An 18,213-nucleotide genomic window follows, 5' to 3' on the forward strand; every position below is an offset into this window, starting at 1 on the left:
CTGACCCTCGCCGCGCGCCGTACTTCCCCCGGAAGTGGCTCCCTGTTACCATAGTGACTGATCGCGCTAGATTACGTCAGTTCCGGAGATATGCCCTTCCCCCACCAGTGGAAGAATGCCCCGCAGGTTCTATGCATGGGGTGATGGCTGGATGCATAGCTCTGTGCTCTTTCAAATGTGGTTGATCCTCAGTATACTGGGCTATTTGGTGAATAGCATTTAAAAATTCTTATTTATTTTAAATCACCGTGAAAGTTAAAATGTTATTGATAGGGCCCGAGCGATAGTACAGTGGTAGGGCGTTTGCCTTGCACTCAGCTGACACCGGATGGACCCTGGTTCAGTCCCTGCATATGGTCTCCCGAGACTGCCAGGAGCAATTTCTGAGCAGAGAGTCAAAAGTAACCCCTAAGCACAGCCGGGTGTGTCTCCCCTTAAAAAAAAAAGTTTTGGGGCCCGGAGAGATAGCACAGCGGCGTTTGCCTTGCAAGCAGCCAATCCAGGACCAAAGGTGGTTGGTTCGAATCCCAGTGTCTCATATGGTCCCCCGTGCCTGCCAGGAGCTATTTCTGAGCAGACAGCCAGGAGTAACCCCTGAGCACCGCCGGGTGTGCCCCCCCCCAAAAAAAAAAGTTGTTGATAATTAGGTTTCCATCACACAGTGTTTCAACACTTAACTCTTCACCAGTTTTCTTTTCTTTTTTTTTTTTTGCCACAACGTTGCACATTATTAACGATATTTTTGTTCATTTTATCGTAAAGCTAGGTTTTCTAAAAAAGAAAAGTAATGGCATGGGTCATTCTCCAGGATAGACCACATGCTAGCATATAAAACATACCTTCATAAAATCAAGAGGATAGAAATTTTGCAGACTACCTTCGCTGACCTTTGCTGCTCTGAAATTAGATCTGAACTACAAAGGGACATAGAAGAATGTTGAGAACTGGAAATTAAACAGCCTGCTACTGAGCAACCAGTGGGTCAAGATGAAATCAACTAGGAAATCAAAACTTTCCTGGAAACAAATGACAATGAAGAAACAAACTATCAAAATCTATGGGGAACAGCAAAAGCAGTACTAAGAGGAAAATGTATAGCTTTGCAAGCACACATCAGGATGGGGAAGGGACATACCTGAATAGACTAATGATGCAACTCCTAGAATTAGAAAATGATCAACAGGGGTCGGAGAGATAGCATGGAGGTAAGGCATTTGCCTTTCATGCAGAAGGTTATTGGTTAGAATCCCAGCATCCCATATGGTCCCCTGAGCCTGCCAGGAGCAATTTCTGAGCATAGAGCCAGGAATAACCCCTGAGCACTGCCGGGTGTGACCCAAAAAATGAAAATGATCAGCAAAAGGAACCAAAAATATGGAGACAGCAGGGAATAACAAAGCTTAGAGGGAAATCAATGAAGTGGAAACCCAAAAAACAATCCAAAAGATCAACGAAAGCAGAAGTTGGTTCTTTGAAAAAATAAATAAGATTGATAGACCACTAGCAAAACTCACAAAGAAAGAGAGAGATAGGGGGGCTGGAGAGATAGCATGGAGGTAAGGTGTTTGCCTTGCATGCAGAAGGACGGTGGTTCAAATCCCGGCATCCCATATAGTCCCCGGAGGCTGCCAGGGGTGATTTCTGAGCATAGTGCCAGGAATAACCCTTCAGCACTGCTGGGTGTGACCCCCCCCAAAAAAAGAAAGAGAAACTTGATAACTTGTATTAGAAATGAAAAGGGGGGAGATAACTATAGATATTGCAGAGATTCAAAGGGTCATCAGAGACTACTTTGAGAAACTCTATGCCACCAAATATGAAAATCAGGAAGAAATGGATAAATTCTTGGACTCCTATAACCTTCCATGGTTGAATAAGGAAGATGTAGCATATCTAAACAACCCCCTCACCACTGAGGAAATTAAAACAGTAATCAAATGTCTGCCCAAAAACAAAAGCCTAGGCTCAAATGGATTCACTAATGAATTCTTTCAAACCTTTCAAGAGGAACAACAACCAATCCTGTCCAGGTTCTTTCATGAAACTGAAAAATCAGAAACACTTCCAAATAGCTTTTATGAAGCCAACATCAACTTGATACCAAAACCAGACAGAGATGTTGCCAAAAATGAAAATTTCCAGTATACCTGATAAACACAATGCAAATATCCTTAACAAAATTCTGGCAAATAGGATCCAATGCCTCATCAAAAAGATCATTCACTACAATCGAGTAGGTTTCATCCCAGGAATGCAAGGATGGTTTAGCATCCATAAATCTATCAACATAATATACACCATCAACAACAAGAAAAATAAAAATCACATGATCATATCAATAGACACAGAGAAAGCATTTGATAAGGTCCAACACCCACTGATAAAAAATCTCAGCAAGATGGGAACTAAAGGAACATTTCTCAATATAGTTAAGACCATCTACCACAAGCCAATGGCAAATATCATCCTCAAAGGAGAAAAACTAAAAGCCTTTCTTCTAAATTCTGGTACAAGATGGGGTTGTCCTCTCTCACCACTGCTCTGCTATTCAACATAGTACTGGAAGTCCTTGCTATTGCGATTAGGCAAGAAAAAGATATCAAGGGAATCCAGATAGGAAAGGAAGAAGTCAAGCTCTCACTGTTTGCAGATGACTTGATACTCTACTTAGAAAACCCTAAAGACTCTACCAAAAAGTTTCTAGAAACAATAGATTCATGTAGCAAGGTGGCAGGCTACAAAATTAACACATAAAAATCAATGGCCTTTTTATACACCAATAATGATAGGGAAGAAATGGACATTAAGAAAACAACCCCATTCACATTAGTGTCACACAAACTCAAGTATCCAGGAGTCAACTTGACTAAAGATGTGAAGGACCTATACAAAGAAAACTATAAAACACTAACATCATTAAAAATGGCAATACACCCCAAAACATTGTACAGATTTAATGCGACTCCTCTAATGATACTCATGACATTTTTCAAAGAAGTGGATCAAACACTTCTAAAATTCATTTGGAATAATAAACACCCTCGAATAGCTAAAGCACTACTTGGGAAAAGAAATATGGGAAGCATTACTTTCCCCAATTTTAAGTTGTATTACAAAGCAATAGTTATCAAAACAGCAAATATTCCACTCAGATTAGGCTTAGGAATAGGCTTAAGTACTCAGAGAATGTTCCCCAGACATACAATCACCTATTTCTGATAAAGGAGCAAGAAATTCTAAACGGAGCAAGGAAAGCCTCTTCAACAGGTGGTGTTGGCACTACTGGTTAGAGTCTAAACACTTGCAAAAAAGTGAACTCAGACCCCCAGCTAACACCATGTACAAAGGTAAAATCCAAATGGATTAGGAACCTTAATATCAAACCTGAAACCATAAGGTATATAGAACAGCACATAGATAAAAACAGTCCATGAGATTGAGACTAAAGGCATCTTTAAGAAGGAAACAGCATCTTTGACTGGTATGTTGGGGGCTCTGGGCAGGACAGCTAGCCATCGGCCCCCTGGGCTGACCACTTAGTCCAGGGGAACAAGACCCCCCCCCACACCAGGCAGGTCTTCAGGGCCACGCCTGGTTAATCGGGCCCTGGGGGGAGGGGGTGAGAAATTCCTCCCTATGCATCCAAAATCTACAGAGGCACGGCTGGGCTCAGAACACTCCGCATGCCAGGATTTCTGGGCATCTTTGACTGGTATGTTGGGGGCTCTGGGCAGGACAGCTAGCCATAGGCCCCCTGGGCTGACCACTTAGTCCAGGGGAACAAGACCCCCACACACACCAGGCGGGTCTTCAGGGCCATGCCTGGTTAATCGGGCCCTGGGGGGAGGGGTGAGAAATTCCTCCCTATGCATCCAAAAACTACAGAACCGCGTGGGGGCTCGTGTCCCCGCGCGTACTTCATGTATTGAAGTATTCCTTATTCTTATGTTTTGCGTATCTAGAATATTCATTTTTTATTCTGCCCTTTCACACACCCCTACAAAGCTTTTTTTTACTCCTTAACTCTCTAACCCCCCAAAACTTCACTAACCTACATTACTCTTTTTAACTTCAGTAGTATACAATCCTAATCACAGACCAAAGCCATGCATTGTGTGTAACATCCCCAAACTGTTTCAAGATACATAAAATGGACACGTATTTCTTTAGAATATTTTGTGTTCTTTCTCTGACAGGTATAATTCTTACTAAATGTTGTCTTATGCAGTGACGATTCTAACCACTTTTTATCTTCTCTTTTTGAGCTGTTTAACAAGGAATTTTGGTGAAAGAGTCCCCCAGTTTAATGCTTATGATTGAACCATATCATGGGAATCGTTGGAATTGTTCTTATGGCCCCCATATGTGCCAATAACACCATGTGGCATTGCTCCTTTTTTGCATAGGCACATTAAAATGGGAAAATACTATACATACAAATAAGATCCTATCTAATAGAGATTGGAACACAAAATCTTGTAGTGCAAAGGGACCTTACACCCTGAACATTGACATAACGACCTGGCACAGACCTCTGAAGAAAGGGCATTTTCCATTCACCCCTGAACCAGGGAAGCCATCCACGAAATATCCAGGCTGGTATATAACATCACCTGGAACCAATCCTCTACCACGGAAGACCCTACACTGCTCAGACATCGACCTGCTCAAAAGAGACTTCCCTTAACACTGAGAAGACTTAACAACAACAACGGATCTGCTTACAGGACAGGGCTCCCTGCATTGCCCTTTGATTGTGAGGTGAAACGAGAAGACGCTCCACAACCTGACTTCAAAGTAGGATATGCAGATTCCAGGATAATTAATACAGAAACATGATACCAACAACAGAGACTGTATGAAAAAATAAAAGTGTGTTGGCACTACAGACAATGTCTTGGATTGGACGATCTAACTTGCTTGGAGCCTAGAGTTGGTCTTATGCCAGGAAACTTCAGGGGTCAGGTCTCTTTGTATTTAGGCCAAGGTTATTCTTTTCCATTCCCATCATATTTTGGTGGGCCTATGCAAACAACAATTGCCACTCTAACACCGTTTTTACTGTGCTCCTTTGTCTCTAATCCTTAAAAAAAACACTTAAAATTTGAGGTTAACTTAAGCTAATATGCATGTACATTGAAATGTAAAAAAATACTATGCCTCTAATGTTTAAGGAGCTATGTAAGTTTTATGGCTTTAGATTGCCTTGTGTGCTGTTAAGAAATATTATAATGTGTTACAATCTGGGGACTTGAGGGACAAAGTAATTGTACATGGATTCTGTCTTATTTATCTTAATGTTCTTTGGCTGAAATTTCAAAGTTAAGATATCAGCAAGGGGACTTCTGAGAATTATGTTATGGGTGATTGTCCTTCCACTGTAACTTTACTTTGTCCTCTTTGCATCCTTGTTCTCATAATTAAAAATTAAAAAATTAAAAAAAGAAGGAAACAGCACTCTCAAACAAGTGGAAGCAGAGATAAAAATATGGGACTATATTAAGCTGAGAAGCTTCTGCACCTCAAAGGAAATAGTACAGGACCCTCCTTCCTTTCCTTCCTTCCAGAAGCAAATCCACCAGCCGAGGTGGAGGAGGTTTCCCAACCTTTCCTTTTTTTTTTTTTTTTTGGCCTTAAAGGAAAATTCAGTGGGTTTCAGATCAATAAAATCACCAAAAATCCCTTGAATTCTGTAATTATAACTGGAGTCACTGAGGGGAAATTCACTAGGAATTTTCCTAGGTTTGACTTTGGAAAAACCTTCATAGGAAGAGTAAAGAAGAAATTCAAAGTAAGAGACTAGAATTGAATAGGATCATAATGTGCTGGTCAAACAGGTGCTAATATGTACTATTTATCCATTTTTGCACTGTGCTTTGGAGTGCAGTAGCTGAGAGGATTACATACATAGCTCTTGGACACCTTTCAGTATGACCGCCTCCTGGTTAAAAGCTATCCTTCATCCCAGATTTTTCCAACTTGACCCCTCCCTCCTTCCCTACCCCATCCTATCCTTCAGCATCCTCAGAGGGCTTGTTTCCTACTGAATACCAGTTCCCGTGTTCTACATCTTCATTAGCCTCAACTTCTCGTCACACTGCTTTGTAATCTTGGTTTTCAAATAAAAAAACGCATTTTGCCATGGTTTGATACTGTGTTCAGATGAGTCAGACTATCTTCCTCCCTCTGATTTAGATGGCTTAATGTGACCATCTTCAGTTGACTAAAAGTTGCACTGAATACCAAGATTTCATTTTTGCTTATACTGTCATAGTCTTACTTTGAACATGTATATCTAGTATATACTGCCATATGCATACATATATGTGCAGTAGAGATATGTATATATAATATACTACAGCATACTATACTTTTATTCACCTGTTACTGAACAGTTGGAATTTTTCCCATATTTTGGCTATTGTACTAAGTGATGGAGTGAGCTCAGGTGTGCATTTATCTGCTCAAAAGAAAGCTTTTGGTTTTGGTGACAGATGCCAAGGGGCAAAACCACTAGCCACAGGAAGTTCTAGGCAAGTTCTACTCTTACTTTTTTTTTTTTAGAAATTAACAGAGTTTTCTCCTTTCTTTCTTTCTTTCTTTCTTTCTTTCTTTCTTTCTTTCTTTCTTTCTTTCTTTCTTTCTTTCTTTCTTTCTTTCTTTCTTTCCTCTTTCTTTCTTTCTTTCTTTTTTTTTGTGGTAGGGGAGGAAGTCATGCTTTGTAGAGCTCTGGGCTTATTCCTATCTCTGGGTTCAGGCATCACTCGATTATATTCAGTGGACTTTATGGGTGCCAGGGTTCAGAGTAAGGGGAATCAGCCACCTACAAGGCAATTGCCTTCATCTTTTTCTGTCTGACCTTTAGAGACCATTCAGTATTCTTTCAGAGCTGGTTTTGGTGCATCAAGTATCTTTAGCCATTGGCTGAACATGCTTGTATCACTCTCAAACCTTGAGTGAAAACCTTGCAAGATTGAGGAATTTCTTTATAGTACTTTGACTATGTATTTCATTTAATTCTTACCTATAGGTATCATTTGTAAACATATAATTTTTATGATGTTTCTGTTGTATCTGATGGATTGCATCTCTCTTGCCATTATCAGTCTCTATTATTCTACTTTTTTTTTTATTCCACTCTTGATTACGGGTCTAGGTGTTGTTTATTTCTTTGAAATCTTTGGGTCTTCTTAATCTTGCACAAGTCTAGCTTTTCAGACTGAGGAAGTTCTCAGCTATCAGCTCTCCCACCAGCTATTCCCCCCTCCCCACTTTTTCTTTCCTCTCATTCTGGACTTTGTATTATTTGAAGGTGTTCCTCCCGCTATTATGCACTAAGAATTGAAATTTTCTTCATTCTAAAAATGAGTTTCTATTTACCTCTTCTTTATTGATGATGTGATATACCCTTTCTTTAGGATCACTAATTTGATTTTTAGCTTCTGCTATTTTGCTCTTAGATATGCTACTACCTTCTTTAACTCACCCATTCCACTTCAACTGAAATTTTTTTGGGGGGTCACATCTGGCAGAGCTCAGGGGTTACTCCTGGCTCTACACTCATAAATCGCTCCTGGAAGGCTCGGGGAACCATATGTGATGCCGGGATTTGAACCACCGACCTTCTGCATGAAAGGCAAACGCCTTACCTCCTCCGCCTTGCTATCTCTCTGGCCCCTCAACTGAATTTTTTAATTTATTTTTTTCTTGCATATACCACTCCCCATACAAAATATAGACCAAGATAAGAGCATATATTGAGGTGGACTCAGGGTGGGTTTACTGTGCTGCTCGATATTTACACCATCAGTGGAAAGAATACAGCCTGTAGAAAGCACAAGGAGGGGCCAGAGAGATAGCATAGAGGTAGGGTGCTTTCCTTTCATGCAGAAGGACAGTGGTTCGAATCCCCGCATCTCATATGGTCCCCTGAGCCTGCCAGGAGCGATTTCTGAGCACAGAACCAGGAGTAACCCCTGAGCGCTGCTGGGTATGACCCAAAAACCAAAAAAAAAAAAAAAAAAAAAAAAAAAAAGGAAAAAAAAGAAAGCACAAGGAGGACAAATTCCTTTGTTCCTTCTTTCCTTTTTTCTTTCTTTTCCTTCTCTTTTCTTTCTTTTCCTTCTCTTTCTTCTTTCTCTTCATTTTTTCTTTCATTCTTTCTTTCTTTCTTTGATTTGTTCGTTTGTTTTTGGGCCACTCCCAGTGCCACTCAGGGGAAGCTCCTGTTCATGCACTCAGAAATCACTCTTGGCTTGGGGACCATACAGGATTCTGGGGAATCGAACCATGGTCCATTCTATGTCAGCTGCATACAAGGCAAACGCCCTACTACTGCATCACAGCTCCAGTCATTCCTTCCTTCCTTCCTTCCTTCCTTCCTTCCTTCCTTCCTTCCTTCCTTCTTTCTTTCTTTCCTTCCTTCCTTCTTTCTTTTCTTTCTTTCAAAAGTCTTTTGAGGTTATTGTATCACCCTTCCAATGATTTGTTCAGTTCAGTAAATATCAAGAAAATGGTTCTGAAGTTATTTTCAAATGTTGAACTGTCTGCAGTACTTGAGGGGTTACTGATAACTCTATGCTCAGAAATCACTCCTGGCAAGCTTGGGTACCATATGGAATGCCAGGGATCAAACCTGGGTTGGTAAATGGTCAGCCTCAGATAAGGCAATCACCCTACCCACTGTGCTATCACTCTGGCCCTCCAGTTATATAGTTTAAAAGAAAAACATACGGGGCCGGGCGGTGGCGCTAAAGGTAAGGTGCCTGCCTTACCTGCGCTAGCCTAGGACGGACCGCGGTTCGATCCCCCGGCATCCCATATGGTCCCCCAAGCCAGGAGCGACTTCTGAGCGCATAGCCAGGAGTAACCCCTGAGCGTCACCGGGTGTGGCCCAAAAACCAAAAAAAAAAAAAAGAAAAAGAAAAACATATTTTACATGTGCCCTGAATTTCATACCCCACAAGAATATCTCAAAAGACTTAATGGGAATGCCTATATTTCCTTTGTATATTTAATAACTCTATAATAGTACCTCTTAGTGTGTTTATTCCCAAATGTAAAGGTAGTCTCCTCCATCACTTTTTCTTTAATTATTTTTTAAATTTATTTTTATTTATTTCTTCTATTTTATATAGAAGAATATATTTTATATATATATTTTTTATATAGATCAAACAGGCCATGGGGGCCAGGCTATGTCAAGGAGTGCAGTGTGAGTGCAAACACATGTTTCCTAAGAGGAAGGCAGAGGGTTCCTTGCAAGAGAAGGTCTGACATTTCCTTTTGTGCTCCCTGTCTCGTGCCCACCCACTCATGGGAGGAGTCCATGGACAGAGTTTGTCTCCACACCGAAGCCAAACTCTGGGCAATGCTCCTAAGTGGCTGCCAGGACTGATGTCTGCCCTCTAGTATAAACTGCATTTGCCCAACTGCAAGTGATAGGGGCCTCACCAAATATCAACGTGTCTTCATATCTGCAGGAGCCCCACCTGGCTCTGTGCTCAGCTCCTATGGCCATTCATTATCAACAAAGTTTATATCCTAGACCAAGGATTGTTCCTGATTGTGGTGCAATAGACTAGCCACATCGACCTGCAATGCCAACACTTGATGGACCATGTGGTTTGCCACCTCTAGTCCCCAGCCAGATTCATAAATTGATCTCTGGAGCTGTGTTTTCTTTGTTAAGGGCGAGAATAATCCCCCCTCATTCCTTCAGCTCCTCAAGAGTCCCAAAGAGAAGCAGTGACCATGCATTTCTCAAAAGGTGAGAATTTAATCTGGTACCAGAGGTCAGTGACCAGGAGATGGAGCTTCAGGCCAAGACCTCGGGCTCTGTTTAAGAAGAGTTTTTATAGGGTATCCTTCAAAGAAGCAGGCTACATCATTTCAAACAAGCATTATCATAAAACAGGCTACATTATTTCAAACATCATCTTTTCTTTTTTCTTTTTTTTTTTTTTTTTGTTTTTTGGGCCACACCCGTTTGATGCTCAGGAGTTACTCCTGGCTATGCGCTCAGAAATCGCCCCTGGCTTGGGGGGACCATATGGGACACCGGGGGATTGAACCGCGGTCCGTCCTACGCCAGCGCTTGCAAGGCAGACACCTTACCTCTAGCGCCACCTTCCCGGCCCCACATCATCTTTTCTTATCTTGCAGCCACCCAGTCTTGTCTTAGGGGCTAGTAAAACATTAAAACATCAAGTAATAGTTTTACAATGTTAGTGAAACATTAAAACATCAAGTAACAGATAGAACAGGCCTGTGAAACAATGTCCTAGAGTTACGTTGGCATCCCCCACAACAAAGAAGAATATTCCTAATAAGTGAAGTGTGGTTACTTACTAGAATTTCTACAGACAACAGTGAAGGGGGGAGGGGGTAAACTCATAGAGGGAAAAGCAGAGGCTCTGCTTTTCTGCTTTCCCTATATCAATCCCCACTTCTCTTGTGTGCCATAACTTTAACCCTAAAGTTCAGTCATCTTTCCCACTTCCGGTCCTTGATACTGCTGCCTAATTACTAGTAATTTGACTGCCCCTATATGGTCCTGAATAAAAGGAAGTAGGCGATTAACCATGCATGGGCCTATAGTTAGCAAAAGCAATAAAATAACAAGCGGGCCTGTAATTGCAGAAATTAAGGTGATAAGCCACAGGGAATTATTAAACCAAGATTGAAATCAGTCCCCCTGTGCTCAGGAATTTCATTCCTCTCATCTAGTAGTTCCTTTAATTTGTCCACTGATTCCTGTACCACCCCCGTATGGTCAGTGTAGTAACAGCATTGTTTTCTGGGGGCCACACACACAGTCCTCCCTCTTGTTCAAAAAGAAGATTGAATCCCCTCCTGTTCTGGAGCACTACTTCTGAGAGAGAGACAAGCGAGTCCTTGAGGGTTCTGACTGAGGTTTCAATTTCCCTTAAATCTTGCCTAATTGCTGTGTCTAGTTGATCGACTTGTTCTGCCCCTTTGATAGTTCCCATCTATGGCAATGCTCTCATAACTAGGTGAGGCACTTGACAGGCAAAGCCAGCAAGATTTAGTGAGTTCACTTTGGGTGGCAAAAACAGCTGTAAACAAACACAAAGCCATGGCCCAATTAGCCTTGATGAGGATTATTTCCCCCTGCAACTATATTGGTCACTGTAGTCTTATTGCAATAGTTTAGGTAAGGGGAGAAGACCTTGGTGGCCTCTCCAGGGGTGAGTAAGAGGCATGTGCCCAAACCTTATATTCCCTAGAGGATGGTCCTGATTGCCTCTTCCCCTCTAGCCAAGAAGAGGTATAGGGTTGTGGGGCATACACTGACTCTTTAAGACAGTTAAGCTGCTGACTTCCTCCTTATTTACCTTAACTAATGATTCTTACTAGAGTTAGTCTGGGTACATTTTTATAGAACCTATTGAGATAAACAACTTAGGTTGACAGCACTCTGCCTGAGATCTTTAGCCTTAGCCTCAGATCCAGCTCCCTCTGTGCTGCTCCCATCAGGCTACTCTGATGCATCCTTATATCCAGCAGGGAAACTTTCTCTTCCCAGAACCCGTATTCATTTTTCTTAACACTTACACCTTAGTAAGAACAGATTTTGTATATACCTAGAGATCCCAAACAAATTACACCAAGTCAAGGTTTAGGGGAGGAATCCCCATGGTGACAGTCTGGCCCACAACACCCCCATCCAGTCTGGGTAGAAGGGTGTCATTTTTGTTAGTTACCGTGCAGTCATCAAGGTCACTGCCGAAGTAATACCAGGATTGTCTGTCTTCTGTTCTGGTCCTGTGAGCTAAGTCAGCTGTATCTTCAGGGTTTTCTTCTTATTTAGGCTGTGAATCCACCATGAAGAAAAGGAGGTTTCTGCTTCCTCTTCAATCCTGCAACTTAAACAGCTGTTGGGGTGGAGAGAACAATAGAGCCCTAAACTGCAGTTGCCTTTTCTACACTGGGTCAGACAGAGATGAAGACATTTTATACCTTGTTTTTTTTTTTTTTTTTTTTTTTGGGCCACACCCTGTGACGCTCAGGGGTTACTCCTGGCTATGCGCTCAGAAGTTGTTCCTGGCTTCTTGGGGGACCATATGGGATGCCGGGGGATCGAACCGCGGTCCGTCCTAGGCTAGCGCAGGCAAGGCAGGCAACTTACCTCCAGCGCCACCGCCCGGCCCCCCATTTTATACCTTGTAATAATTTTTTTTTTTACCAGGAAGCATAATTTTTGCTCCTTCCCTTATACCACCCATCTTTGTTAAATGTCAGTGTCGATTTATCCTTGCTACCTGCTCCAACCTCTGGGATAGATAGGCATAGTGTTATTTTCAGTTGTCAACTTGGCTCATTGATTCCTGTGGCCCTTCTTTTCCCCTTATTTCCCTGGAAGCTTTTTCTGATGACCATTCTGCTCCATTTTTTCCCTAGAGATTTCATCACCCTAGAAGTCATTAAAGAGAATGTGGTTGAAGATCAATTTTCTGTAGTTACTTCAGGCTGGCAAGGGACTGTAGTCCCAATTTCTAGATAGGGTGAAATCTCATATTTACCTAAATGAACAGTTAACTGGTTCACTTCTGCAGTCTTAACACCTAAAAAGGATCAGATCAATTAGACAGGGGAATATTACTTAACCCAATTAGGCCCTGGAGCAGTAAAGGGTACAACTTGAATGGCACAGCTGTCATTATTGTCTGTAATTTAGCACAAATTAAGCAACCGAAATCAAGGCATTATAGCGTTATCAATAAACACAGCTCTGAGTTACTTCAGCCAGACTAATGCTTGCATTTACAATTTATGATCTGGTCTAGTACAACTAGTAAGAACATTTTTACATAAGTTACTTCAAAGAGTGGGTTTTAAGTTAGACCCACTAGAACAAGGGTCCTCAAACTTTTTAAACAGGGGGCCATTTCACTGTCCCTCAGACCATTGGAGGGTCTGACTATAGTAAAAACAAAACTTATGAACGAATTCTTATGCACACTGCATATATCTTATTTTGCAATAAAGAAACAAAACAGATACAAATACAATATGTGGCCCACGGGCCATAGTTTGAGGACCACTGCACTAGAATGTGTTTAATTTAATTAGCTACAAAAATAGTTTTTCTCTCCACCTTTATTTTTTACCTTACCAGATATTTGAATAACTTTTAGCTTTTTCCTTTGCACAAGTACAATATTGCTGGAGAAATCTCCATCTGGGGCACCCCCATTCTTTATTTTGTTTGTTTGTTTGTTTGTTTTTGGTTTTTGGATCACACCTGGCGGTGCTCAGGGGTTACTCCTGGCTGTCTGCTCAGAAATAGCTCCTGGCAGGCACGGGGGACCATATGGGACACCGGGATTTGAACCAACCACCTTTGGTCCTGGATCGGCTGCTTGCAAGGCAAACGTCGCTGTGCTATCTCTCCAGGCCCGGCACCCCCATTCTTACAGAGCATTTCTGAGGATAGGTTGGAGACACAGCAGGTTTATCATGTCGTAGTCACTCAGGCTTGGCTGATGTTGGACAGTTCAGCATAATCTCACGAATGGCCTTGGGCATCTCACCTCTGCAGGAATTTTCTAGAGGTCTCGCCTGTCCCACTTCCCTTCAGGTTTGGAAGAGACTCTGACCTCGAGTCGTCTTTTCCTTTTTCTTGAGACTGAGGGTTGAAGGTGAGAGCAGGTCCCACAGGCTGTGGCCAGTTAGTGCAGGTTCAGAAACTCCTAGGAAATCTCCAATTTCCTTACTCAGGCCATTCATCTTAGTGTCTTCCTGGTCTTTACAGCCAAATGCTTAAGGGTGCCTGCTTGTCTCACCACCTCAAGCCCAATTATTTCACCGAAAGAGGGTTTTGGGAGTCCCCTTACTAATTTTAAGATTTCCTATCTGCACGGGAATCACTCCTCATGCAGAGAGGAAAGCCACCTGCTTGTATCTTATGCAAAGCAACATGATGCTGTGACATAAAAACAGTACTAAAAGGTTACTAAATGTAACTAATGTTAACTAAAATGTTACTTAAATTTGCACAGAAAATCCTAAACCCATTTGATCGTCTAGGGTCTTTTTACAATAAAATCTTCCATATTTCTAATTAAGTTTAAACTATGACCATATTCATAAAGCTTCTTGTAATACACTTATTAATATCCTTGGCAGAAAATTATGAAGAATTGTAAAAACATTTTAATCATGCTTAATTCTACATATAAAAAATAGGGGCGTTGCAAGAGCAACCAGTCCTTTGGAGCTGGGATGATGGAGAACGGTGCCATGTACAACCCCAGCACCGAGGAGGCCTCGGCTGGCCGCTCGCCCCGCCACCGCCTGCCCGCCGCCTGCCTCCCTGTACCGCTTGTCGCCCTGGTGCTGTCTCTGCTGGCCTTTATCTGTGAAGAAGTGGTGTCCCAGTGTACTATTTGCAGAAGACTTTACTTCTTTGAGTTTGTGAGCTGTAGTGCCTTTCTGCTGAGCCGCCTTATATTGGTCGTCTACTGCACCTCAGTGTATGATAAAGTTGAATCTCCCAAAGTCAGGGTATCAGATTTTTATATTACTGCTACACAGGAGCTGTGTTTTTCTTGGCATCCCTCATTTTTGCCTTCACTCAAGACCAGACCCCAACTGAATATGCTGCAATTGTATTTGGGTTTCTGGGGAGTTTTGTGTTCATAACAGATGCTGTCGTCATGTTCATCTCAAACTGACAGGAGGACAAGCTGAACAAGCCCGAGGCGGCTCCTAAGGCCACCCTCACTGAGCCTCTCAATGCCTGAGGAAGACACAGCAAGTGTCAGCTGAGGCAGAGGCCATTTGGTGCCTGAGACCTGGCAAGAGGTCTAGGAGGGCTTTTATTCTTGATAAACCACTTCATTGGGGAGGAAAAGGGAAGGGCATCGTGGCAGTTACATCAGTCACCACAGAGGGCTTTATTTTGCTTCAGGCATTTTGGGGGCTTGTTTTTTATAACAATTGAAATGTCAAATGGAGTGCTTAGGGTTTTTTATGTGTTGTTTGGTTTTTGATATGGGGATGGATATAGTAATTGCTTCTTTAAATCGCATAAGCTCAACTGATAAATTATTATCAATGTCACTTGGCCTCGCTTTAGAATTGTATAAACAGCATGATTAAGTTAATCCATTTAGAATTTTTTTTTAAAGTTACTTAGTTTCGACTTAGTTTTGAAAAGAAACAAAATGTGATCATTCTTCTCATATGTATGACTGTCTGCACCTTTACCCTTGAAATACTTCTAGCTTGGAGACTAAAGTGGTCACATACTTTCCAGAATGTGAGTCCCCATACATTTAACTTGTGTGGTCTCTCATTTCATCATAATTCATATTTCACTGTATGCTGGCTAGTATTTTACTACTCCCTAAAGTGGATTCATTGAAGTCCAGCTGATGTTGCCAGACAGAAGCTGCTGGCAATATACTACTACATTTTAGTGATTTTAATTACTTGTGTGCTATTAGTACTCTGTGAACACATGCACACACTCTTCTCTGCCCACCCACAAGAGCAATTTTTTAAACACTCTTTAGTACAGCATTGGTTATATCAGAACTACTGCCACTTTCACAGCGGCTATCTGGGTCTGTCAGGAGCAGCATGTAACAATCATAAATGGAGTTGAGGGATGAAGGGAAAGACAGGCTATGCTGAGATGACTGCTCTATTTCAGGTTATTCTTTCTTTTTTTGTTATTTTGTTTTAAATTTGTTTTGGCTTTTGGTTTTTGGGTCACACCCAACAGCGGGTGTGCTCAGGGGTTACTCCTGGCTCTATGCTCAGAAATCGCTCCTGGCAGACACGGGGGATTCAAACCATTGACCTTCAGCATGCAAGGCAAACACCTTACCTCATGCTATCTCTCCGGCCTCTCTTTTCTGTTATGTTTTGTTTGTTTTGCTTTGTTTTGGGCAATACACATTGATGCTCAGGGGATCCTCCTGGCTATGCACTCAGAAATAGCTTCTGGCTGAGGGGCCATATGGGAATCCCAAGGATCAAACTGAGGTCTGACTTAGGTTAGCCACGTACAAGGCAAATGTCCTACCGTTGCACTGTCATTCGGCCCCTCTCTCTTTTTGGAGGGGGGTTGTTCAGTTCAGTTTAGGTTTCTGGGTTTTTTGGTTTTGGGTTTTTTGGCTTTTTGAAGAAATTATTTTATGTTTTTGTTTGTTTGTTTTCTTAGGAACAGGCATCCAGAAAGTCGAGAACAATGACTTCAAGTGTCATCTAGAAAAATGTCATCCCATTGTAGAGACCCAGGGCAGTTTCACACTATAGAGCCCTAAGGAGAATAGATATTAGTGTCTTCTCAACAAAAACCACATTTTCATGGGACACCCTCGTGGAACCACAGACACCTGTAGCACCTGCTTCAAGATTGTAGTAATTCTGGGGAATGTTTCCCGACACTGGCAAGTACATCAATATTCTGGCATCTCCTCTAAGTATCACCACATGATAGGTTACTATCTATGAGAGGAGTCTCTTATCTAATGTCATCAGTGTGTTTAGACAGCAGATCCTGCTAACATGCCTCATGGAGGGGAGGCTATGTCAGGCCACATCCCTAGTCTTCATTATTAACAACCTACAGGTACTTCCCAAGAGCAACAGGCCATTGTGTGGGACACCGTGATAAGCATCTGGGGAGGGGCTGTTCCCAGTTATGGAGGTGTGCAGCAAGCCTGAGAAGGACACTGAAGTTCCATGCAGGACAATCATATCCCTTGAATGTTCTTCACATCGCCATTTTGCACAGTCCCAGAGTCATTGCTTTTCCCCTATAACCTTTGGGACCCCAAGGGTAGGTGGCAATACAGTCAGTGTTTCTTTCCAACACCTCTATTCAGTATCTCATCTTAGAGCTAAGGATTGTTCGTGGAAGAACATCACTACTCATGCATCCTTTCCAGAGGAACTAATGAAATAGGCTTAGTGCCGCCCACAAACATTCAGACACATCTGCATGTCCACTTCTGGTTCCTGACTTCCAGTTAATTAGGGTACAATTTCTGCTACTGGGGGCAACTAAATTCTTGATTCTCTTCATGAAAGACTCTTGAACAGTGGACGTCAAACTATGGCCTGTGGGCCACATATTGTATTTGTATCTGTTTGGTTTCTTCATTGCAAAGTAAGATATATCAGTGTGCATAAGAATTCGTTCATAAGATTTGTTTTTACTATAGTCAGACCCTCCAATGGTCTGAGGGACAGTGAACTGGCCCCGTTTAAAAGTTTGAGGACCCCTGCTCTAGAACATTGACAGAGCAAGGGGTTGTTTATAACTTTCTAAAAACTGAAAGCCCTTCAACCTTGTTCAAACAGGTAAGGGAGCGCCAGGTGTCTGGTCCCAAAGGAGATCCAGGAGATGGTAGGGGCCTCCAAAAGCGGTGTCACCCCCCATCTTTCCCCTGAACTCCACTATTCGTAGTGTTAGGAAAACAAACCAAGTCAACAAAATATTGCTTTTTTTGTTGATCATTCCTCTTCAGATGACATACAACAAAAAACCATTTTAATAATATTCAGGAATGGATTTCTTCGGCGATGCGGTGATCTGACTCCGGAGCACATTTCTCCCCCTCTACGTTCTGCATAAGAGCTGGTTCCTCTGTCCCTAAAAAAAGAGGGAAAGGCCATGTGTTTGGGGGGAGGGTGACGAGGAGCTCTAGGCTACACTGCAGCTGAGTGGCTAAAAATGTGTTCCTATCTTCATCAAAAGGCATCGTGAGATGTTGCTCCTATTGGAACTCTCTTACTCAATCCGAGACCAACGGAAGAAATCATAGGTCTGGTTGTTAACCTTGGTGTCTTCTCACTGTGGCAACTGCACTCTGCAGATGAAAAATATTTTGTGCTCCTCACAACACTTGCCTGTTCCCTCTATAGGGTTCACTGCAGCTGAGTGGCAGCCAAGGTATTCCTATCTCCATCAACAGAGATCATAACACATCGACTCGCTGGGCACACAACGACACCATGACTCTTCGTCAGTCAGTGAGCAATGTAAGAGTTGCTAGGAAAATGGCGCTAGAGATCAATTTACCAATCTTGTTGTTCATGGTGGGCTGCATGGCAGGATCCCTGGCAGAAAGCCGCAATGATGCTGTCTGCCTGGCTGTTTCGCACAGGGGCCCAGGATATTCGCTGCTGGGCTCATCAAGTGGCAAGGGAGCCGAGACCAGAGGTGGCAGAGTG

General features: G+C 42.3%; 1 pseudogene; it reads left to right on the forward strand.

Moving 5' to 3' along the window:
- Positions 1–14,250: 14,250 nt before the first annotated feature.
- LOC126031281 (CKLF-like MARVEL transmembrane domain-containing protein 6) lies at positions 14,251–14,893 on the forward strand (annotated as a pseudogene).
- The last annotated feature ends 3,320 nt before the right edge of the window (positions 14,894–18,213 follow it).

Source organism: Suncus etruscus, chromosome 15 (assembly GCF_024139225.1).
Source record: "Suncus etruscus isolate mSunEtr1 chromosome 15, mSunEtr1.pri.cur, whole genome shotgun sequence".
Taxonomy (NCBI): Eukaryota; Metazoa; Chordata; class Mammalia; order Eulipotyphla; family Soricidae; genus Suncus; species Suncus etruscus.